The sequence below is a fragment of the Schistocerca cancellata genome, chromosome 2, assembly GCF_023864275.1.
Source record: "Schistocerca cancellata isolate TAMUIC-IGC-003103 chromosome 2, iqSchCanc2.1, whole genome shotgun sequence".
Taxonomy (NCBI): Eukaryota; Metazoa; Arthropoda; class Insecta; order Orthoptera; family Acrididae; genus Schistocerca; species Schistocerca cancellata.
In genome coordinates this window covers 316,524,445-316,532,322 of record NC_064627.1, presented here as the reverse complement: position 1 = coordinate 316,532,322, position 7,878 = coordinate 316,524,445, and positions in this window count along the sequence as shown.

Genomic DNA, 7,878 nt, shown 5'->3' with positions numbered 1-7,878 from the left:
TCACCTGCACGGCGCCAAACACGCATACGACCATCATTGGCACCAAGGCAGAAGCGACTCTCATCGCTGAAGACGACACGTCTCCATTCATCCCTCCATTCACGCCTGTCGCGACACCACTGGAGGCGGGCTGCACGATGTTGGGGCGTGAGCGGAAGACGGCCTAACAGTGTGCGGGACCGTAGCCCAGTTTCATGGAGACGGTTGCGAATGGTCCTCGCCGATACCCCAGGAGCAACAGTGTCCCTAATTTGCTGGGAAGTGGCGGTGCAGTCCCCTACAGCACTGCGTAGGATCCTACGGTCTTGGCGTGCATCCGTGTGTCGCTGCGGTCCGGTCCCAGGTCGACGGGCACGTGCACCTTCCGCCGACCACTGGCGTCAACATCGATGTACTGTGGAGACCTCACGCCCCACGTGTTGAGCAATTCGGCGGTACATCCACCCGGCCTCCCGCATGCCCACTATACGCCCTCACTCAAAGTCCGTCAACTGCACATACGGTTCACGTCCACGCTGTCGCGGCATGCTACCAGTGTTAAAGACTGCGATGGAGCTCCGTATGCCACGGCAAACTGGCTGACACTGACGGCGGCGGTGCACAAATGCTGCGCAGCTGGCGCCATTTGACGGCCAACACCGCGGTTCCTGGTGTGTCCGCTGTGCCGTGGGTGTGATCATTGCTTGTACAACCCTCTCGCAGTGTCCAGAGCAAGTATGGTGGGTCTGATACACCGGTGTCAATGTGTTCTTTTTTCCATTTCCAGGAGTGTATTTGACACAATATTCTACTCAATACAGCTCTGAACAATAATTAACAGACATACAATGATGAAACTTCCAGCAATTACACTTTAAACAGAGGCATGTGCAGGAATGCCAACTGCATTCCACTCCGGCACATTGGTGTGAAATTATGAATCTTCCGGAATATTTTGAACAGAACCTTATCAGTAGCTTCCACCTCAAATGGAGCTGTTTTCTCTTCTTCAGTTTTCTTTCTTTTTGCTTCATTTTCACTTTTAACTTACTGAACTGAACTCCTTACTGCATTTCTTTTTCCTGACTAGTACAATGTGACACCCACAACCTCATTTTCTGTGACAGTCTCTTCACCTCAGAATAGCATTTAGCACCCAGTCAACTCAGTTATTGTTGGATGTATTTCAGTCTTTGTCTTCTCCTGACATTTTTTTCCTCTAGTACTATGGGAGCTATTCCGTGATGTTGTAAATCTTACTGTAACAAAGCAAGGTAGAACCATCATCATATTTGTTCTTATACTACTCCTGGTATCAATATAATTTTTTTCCATTTTTAATATCACTTTGTTAATAGTACATATAGAAATGTTACACAAAATAGTTAATTATGATTCATGATTCATATCATTGAAGTTCATTTTGCAATGGACAGTCAGACTGCTAATGATAACAGTTTACATTTGGTTCCATCAGAAATATTTTATTTAAAACAATATCCATAATGTATGAGTTATATAAAACACATAGAGGTGAAAGTTTCAGCAAACAAATAGGTGTTTGTTTTTAAACTTGGTTATTTTATGTGTGAGACCCCATACTCCTCTTCTCCAGTTTTCGAAAAATTTCCTATTTAATAAGTTATTTGTTGTCAAAATTTTCATGTTCTTGAAAATATGAATCTCAAATAATAATTATTTACAAAATTCAGTACAATAGTTCTGCAGTCCAGATTTTTCTGATTTAAAAAATGCCTACTTTCATTAGCATCACCTTTAGTGTGTTAATTACTTATTCTGGAAAATTTCACCTTCTAGAAACTTTTTGGAGCCTTTGGGAATCTCTGCATATGTAGAAATCATTTTTGTAAAATATTACTTATAACTTAGCCTTTTTTCTGCTTATACAGCTCCTAGGTAACCCTCGAGAGGGCACACTGGTGACAGATTGCGCCACTCGTTAAAAAATCCTTATATGAAATATAATCAGTTGCTACCACTGTGTTCTTCTCTTATGTATTCCTTCATTCTTGTCTCGACTTCTGCTGTGAACAAATTGTTTCTGTCTGTCATTGTTACAAGTGGAGTTATTTCATATTTCTTTCACCTGTATGTAGTTGGCGCACAAAGTCACCACGCGCCTACTGGTGTCCCGATACCAGTAAGGTTTTTTTTTTTTCATTTTATGTGCTGTACAAAACCTTAACATTATAGTACTTAATTGTTTTACATATTTTGTAATTACTTTTGCTTTTATAGCACTAAAAGGTGCCTTAATGATGCCAAGGTTGAGTGGCTACTGATTGAGAACCCAGATTTTCTGGTATCAAATTTTGAGTTTGATGATTGTGAAGATGGGGATGATGAAGAAGAATAAGTGATCACACAGAGTGACCATGATACAGCAAGTGAGCAAGAATGTAACTCTGAGCTGAAGAAAGTGATGTCGAATCTGTTTCAAATGACAAATATTATATTGGAAGGGATAAAATGCGTAAGTGGAAGAAATCTTGCAGTATAGCTGTAACAAAGACAAAAAGTAAGAACATTGTCAAGATATTTCCCAGACCTAAAGCCATAGCCAGGGATGTCAAGGATGGTATAAGTGCATTCATTAAAATAATCAGCATTGGCTTGATCGATGAGGTTGTCAAATGTACCAACATGTATAGTTAACATAAAAAGACTAGTGTAAATTATGTGCAAGAAAACGATGTGAATGAACTTTGGATGACTGATGGATGAGGCCTGCAGATACTTAGAGCTGTGATGAGCTCTAGGCATTTTCTGTTCCTATTACGGTGTCTCAGATTTGATGATAAAAGAACATGACTAGTGAGACAAGAAATGGATAAGTTAGCTGCTATTAGAACAGTTATTGATGAGTTTATTGGAAACTCTAAAAACAGTTACAGCATGAGAGAATTCATAACTGTGGATGAAAAGTTACAAGCATGTAGAGGATGCTGTAACTTCATTCACTATTCCCAAATAAATCAGAAAAATATGGAATAGAGATATTTGCTCTGTGATGCAAAAACTTTTTACACCAGTAACTTTGAGATCTGTTGTTGCAATCAACCTCAAGAGCCATATGCTGTTTCAAATTCTCCTTCAGATGTGGTCAGCAGGCTTACCAGTCCTATTGAAGGAAGCAATAGTAATGTGACTATGGATAATAAGTACACCAGTTATGCACTAGCACTGTCCTAACTGATCAGGAAACTCACATGCATTGGAACAATGAGGAAAAATAAATGTGTGATTCTGCCAGAATTTCTGCCAAAGAAACATAGAATAAAAAAAAAAAATATATATTCTTTGGTGTCCTACGTACCTAAAAAGAATAAAGCTGTGATTCTCCTATCTACGATGCATGCTACTGGAGCTATCAGTAAAGAAACTAAGAGGCCTGAAATCATTATGGGCTATAATGCTGCAGAGTTGACAGTTTTGATCAAATGTGTGACTCCTATTCCATAGCAAGAATTATGAGAAGATGGCCTTTGGCAATATTTTTTTGCACTGATGGACATTGCAGGTATCAGTGCTCAAATAATCTACCATACAAACTCTAAGCATCCTAAAATCCCAAGAAGAATATTCCTGAAGGGCTTGTCACATAACCTAATGAAACCACATCTGCTACAGAGAGCTAAGGTCCCACCTCTACCACCTGACATTTCAGCTTTCCTTCAAAATTACAAAGAAGCAGAAGTATCAAAAGTTGGAGAGTCTTCTTCAAAGGAGCATGGACAATGTGTTAACTGCAGACATTCTAAAAGCCTAACACTACAGTCAAATGTGATTTTTGCTGCAATTTTGACTACAAATGGCATGTGACTATACCTAAAAACAAAGATGATGTGACTTACCAAATGAAAGTGCTGGCAGGTCGACAGACACACAAACGAACACAAACATAGACACAAAATTCAAGCTTTTGCAACAAACTGTTGCCTCATCAGGAAAGAGGGAAGGAGAGGGAAAGACGAAAGGATTTGGGTTTTAAGGGAGAGGGTAAGGAGCCATTCCAATCCCGGGAGCGGAAAGACTTACCTTAGGGGGAAAAAAGGACAGGTATAAACTCGCACACACACACATATCCATCCACACATATACAGGCACAAGCAGACATTTGTAAAGGCAAAGAGTTTGGGCAGGGATGTCAGTCGAGGCGGAAGTACAGAGGCAAAGATGTTTTTGAAAGACAGGTGAGGTATGAGCGGCGGCAAATTGAAATTAGAAATTAGCGGAGACTGAGGTCTGGCAGATAGCGAGAAGAGAGGATATGCTGAAGGGCAAGTTCCCATCTCCGGAGTTCTGACAGGTTGGTGTTAGTGGGAAGTATCCAGATAACCCGGACGGTGTAACACTGTGCCAAGATGTGCTGGCCGTGCACCAAGGCATGTTTAGCCACAGGGTGATCCTCATTACCAACAAACACTGTCTGCCTGTGTCCATTCATGTGAATGGACAGTTTGTTGCTGGTCATTCCCACATAGAAGGCTTCACAGTGTAGGCAGGTCAGTTGGTAAATCACGTGGGTGCTTTCACACGTGGCTCTGCCTTTGATCGTGTACACCTTCCGGGTTACAGGACTGGAGTATGTGGTGGTGGAAGGGTGCATGGGACAGGTTTTACACTGGGGGAGGTTACAAGGGTAAGAGCCAGAGGGTAGGGAAGGTGGTTTAGGGATTTCATAGGGATGAACTAAGAGGTTACGAAGGTTAGGTGAACGGCGGAAAGACACTCTAGGTGGAGTGGGGAGGATTTCATGAAGGATGGATCTCATTTCAGGGCAGGATTTGAGAAAGTCGTATCCCTGCTGGAGAGCCACATTCAGAATCTGATCCAGTCCCGGAAAGTATCCTGTCACAAGTGGGGCACTTTTGGGGTTCTTCTGTGGGAGGTTCCGGGTTTGAGGAGATGAGGAAGTGGCTCTGGTTATTTGCTTCTGTACCAGGTCGGGAGGGTAGTTATGGGATGCGAAAGCTGTTTTCAGGTTGTTCGTGTAATGGTTCAAGGATTTCGGACTGGAGCAGATTCGTTTGCCACGAAGACCTAGGCTGTAGGGAAGGGACCGTTTAATGTGGAATGGGTGGCAGCTGTCATAATGGAGGTACTGTTGCTTGTTGGTGGGTTTGATGTGGACGGACGTGTGAAGCTGGCCATTGGACCGGTGGAGGTCAACGTCAAGGAAAGTGGCATGGGATTTAGAGTAGGACCAGGTGAATTTGATGGAACCAGAATCTGATGGTTCCATCAGATTCACCTGGTAAAACCTGTCCCATGCACCCTCCCACCACCACCTACTCCAGTCCTGTAACCGGGAAGGTGTACACGATCAAAGGCAGAGCCACGTGTGAAAGCACCCACGTGATTTACCAACTGACCTGCCTACACTGTGAAGCCTTCTATGTGGGAATGACCAGCAACAAACTGTCCATTCGCATGAATGGACACAGGCAGACAGTGTTTGTTGGTAATGAGGATCACCCTGTGGCTAAACATGCCTTGGTGCACGGCCAGCACATCTTGGCACAGTGTTACACCGTCCGGGTTATCTGGATACTTCCCACTAACACCAACCTGTCAGAACTCCGGAGATGGGAACTTGCCCTTCAGCATATCCTCTCTTCTCGCTATCTGCCAGACCTCAGTCTCCGCTAATTTCTAATTTCAATTTGCCGCCGCTCATACCTCACCTGTCTTTCAAAAACATCTTTGCCTCTGTACTTCCGCCTCGACTGACATCCCTGCCCAAACTCTTTGCCTTTACAAATGTCTGCTTGTGCCTGTATATGTGTGGATGGATATGTGTGTGTGTGCGAGTGTATACCTGTCCTTTTTTCCCCCTAAGGTAAGTCTTTCCGCTCCCGGGATTGGAATGACTCCTTACCCTCTCCCTTAAAACCCACATCCTTTCGTCTTTCCCTCTCCTTCCCTCTTTCCTGACGAGGCAACAGTTTGTTGCGAAAGCTTGAATTTTGTGTGTATGTTTGTGTTCGTTTGTGTGTCTGTCGACCTGCCAGCACTTTCATTTGGTAAGTCACATCATCTTTGTTTTTAGGTATATTTTTCCTTCATGGAATGTTTCCTTCTATTATAACAATGGCATGTAACTGTTAGATACATGTGTGAAAACTGTAAACATGTCGACTCAGAATTAAATGTTACAAAGAAATGTGTGTGCATTATTCACTTTCATAATAACATATAGTTTTATAGTTGATTATTGCAATAAAGAAATAACATTGCACTGTCTCTATGTAGTGTTTAGTGTTTTATATGTATGACATGGAATACAATCTCCCACTAAATGTGTGTGCATTGTTCACTTTCATAATAATATAAAGTTTTATAGTTGCTTATTGCAATAAAGAAATAATGTTGCACTGTCTCTATGTAATGTTTAGTGTTTTATGTGTAAGACATGGAATACAATCTCCCACTAACCCAAATACATTGTTCTTCTGTTATCATTTACAAATCCACATAAATAGCAATAAAAATACAAATAAGACGTAAGAAACAGAAAAAAGTGCCAAAGCGCACAGAGTGCGCCACGCGCCCACTCGTGTAATGAATGGAAGCATGCCCACTTGAGGTTTAATCAGACCTTGCTCTTTTGCACATTGTGATTTTGTGTCCTCTAATTTAGCTACAGTTCTGTTAAGACTAGAATTTAACACTAACTTTTGATCTTTAATCTTATGCACATCTGTAAGTATTAGTGTTGGATGATGATGGAGTCAGTTAGTAGCTGGCTGTTGAAAAGTAAATTTCCTCGTGAATAAGCCACCACCAACATCTGTGTATCAATATGGGTCAGTTAGGCAGAACCTTTTGCTTATTTACTTTAATCACATTTCTCTTTTGCTGCCACTAATGCACACAGTGTATGAGGATTATTTCAAAAGTCCAGCACACTGCACATGCCTAGCTGTTACAGTGGCATGATCAAGTTTAAATTTATTAATAGAAGAATTTAACACTAATTTTTGATCTTTAATGTTATGCACATCTGTAAGTAATAGTACTGGATGATAATTAAGTCAATTAGTAGCTGAATGTTGAAAAGTAAATATCCTTGTAAATAAGCCATCACCAACATCTATCAATATGGGTCAGTCAGGCAGAATTTTTTGCTTATTTATTTTAATCAAATTTGTCTTTTGCTGCCACTAATGCACACAGTGTATGAGGATTATTTCAAAAGTCCAGCACACTGCAAATGTGTAACTGTTACAGTGACATGATCAAGTTTAAGTTCATTATGAGCATGACTTAGGTGTGATGGCCATATGAGTATTTGCCATTTCGTGTGTCTGTGTCATGAGTGATTATAGTTTAAGATGGAGGCTGCAACTAAGTCAGATTACATGACCAGTGTTGCTACATCAAAATTGAATTCCTATGTGAAAAGAATGTCTATAATAGAGGCTTACTATAAACTGTTTCTACAAATTGTTTTGTGCCCAAAAATTCTTCAAAGAATGCCTGACTTGCTTGCAGGTGATGTTCTCATTTATATGAGAATGCAAGACCTCATACTGCCCTACCACTGGGAGAAATGCTCAACAAATATGGAGAGGAAATACTTCCTTACCCTTCATTTACTCCTGATAAGAGCCCAACAGACTTTGATTTGTTTCTCAAATTGAAGGAACAACTTCATAGGAAACGTTTTGATGCAACTGATGAATCTTACAGTGAGGTAACCCAAGTAATCAGACAGCTCGACAATGAATGTGCTCTATCCAGGTCACTGTGAAGCTGTTATAAACAAGAATGTTGATTATATCGATGGCCTGTAAAGATATTTTGTAAAATAAATTATTTCTTCAGTTCTGTCTTACAGTGTGCAGAACATTTGAGCTAAGTTCCTCTATTTTC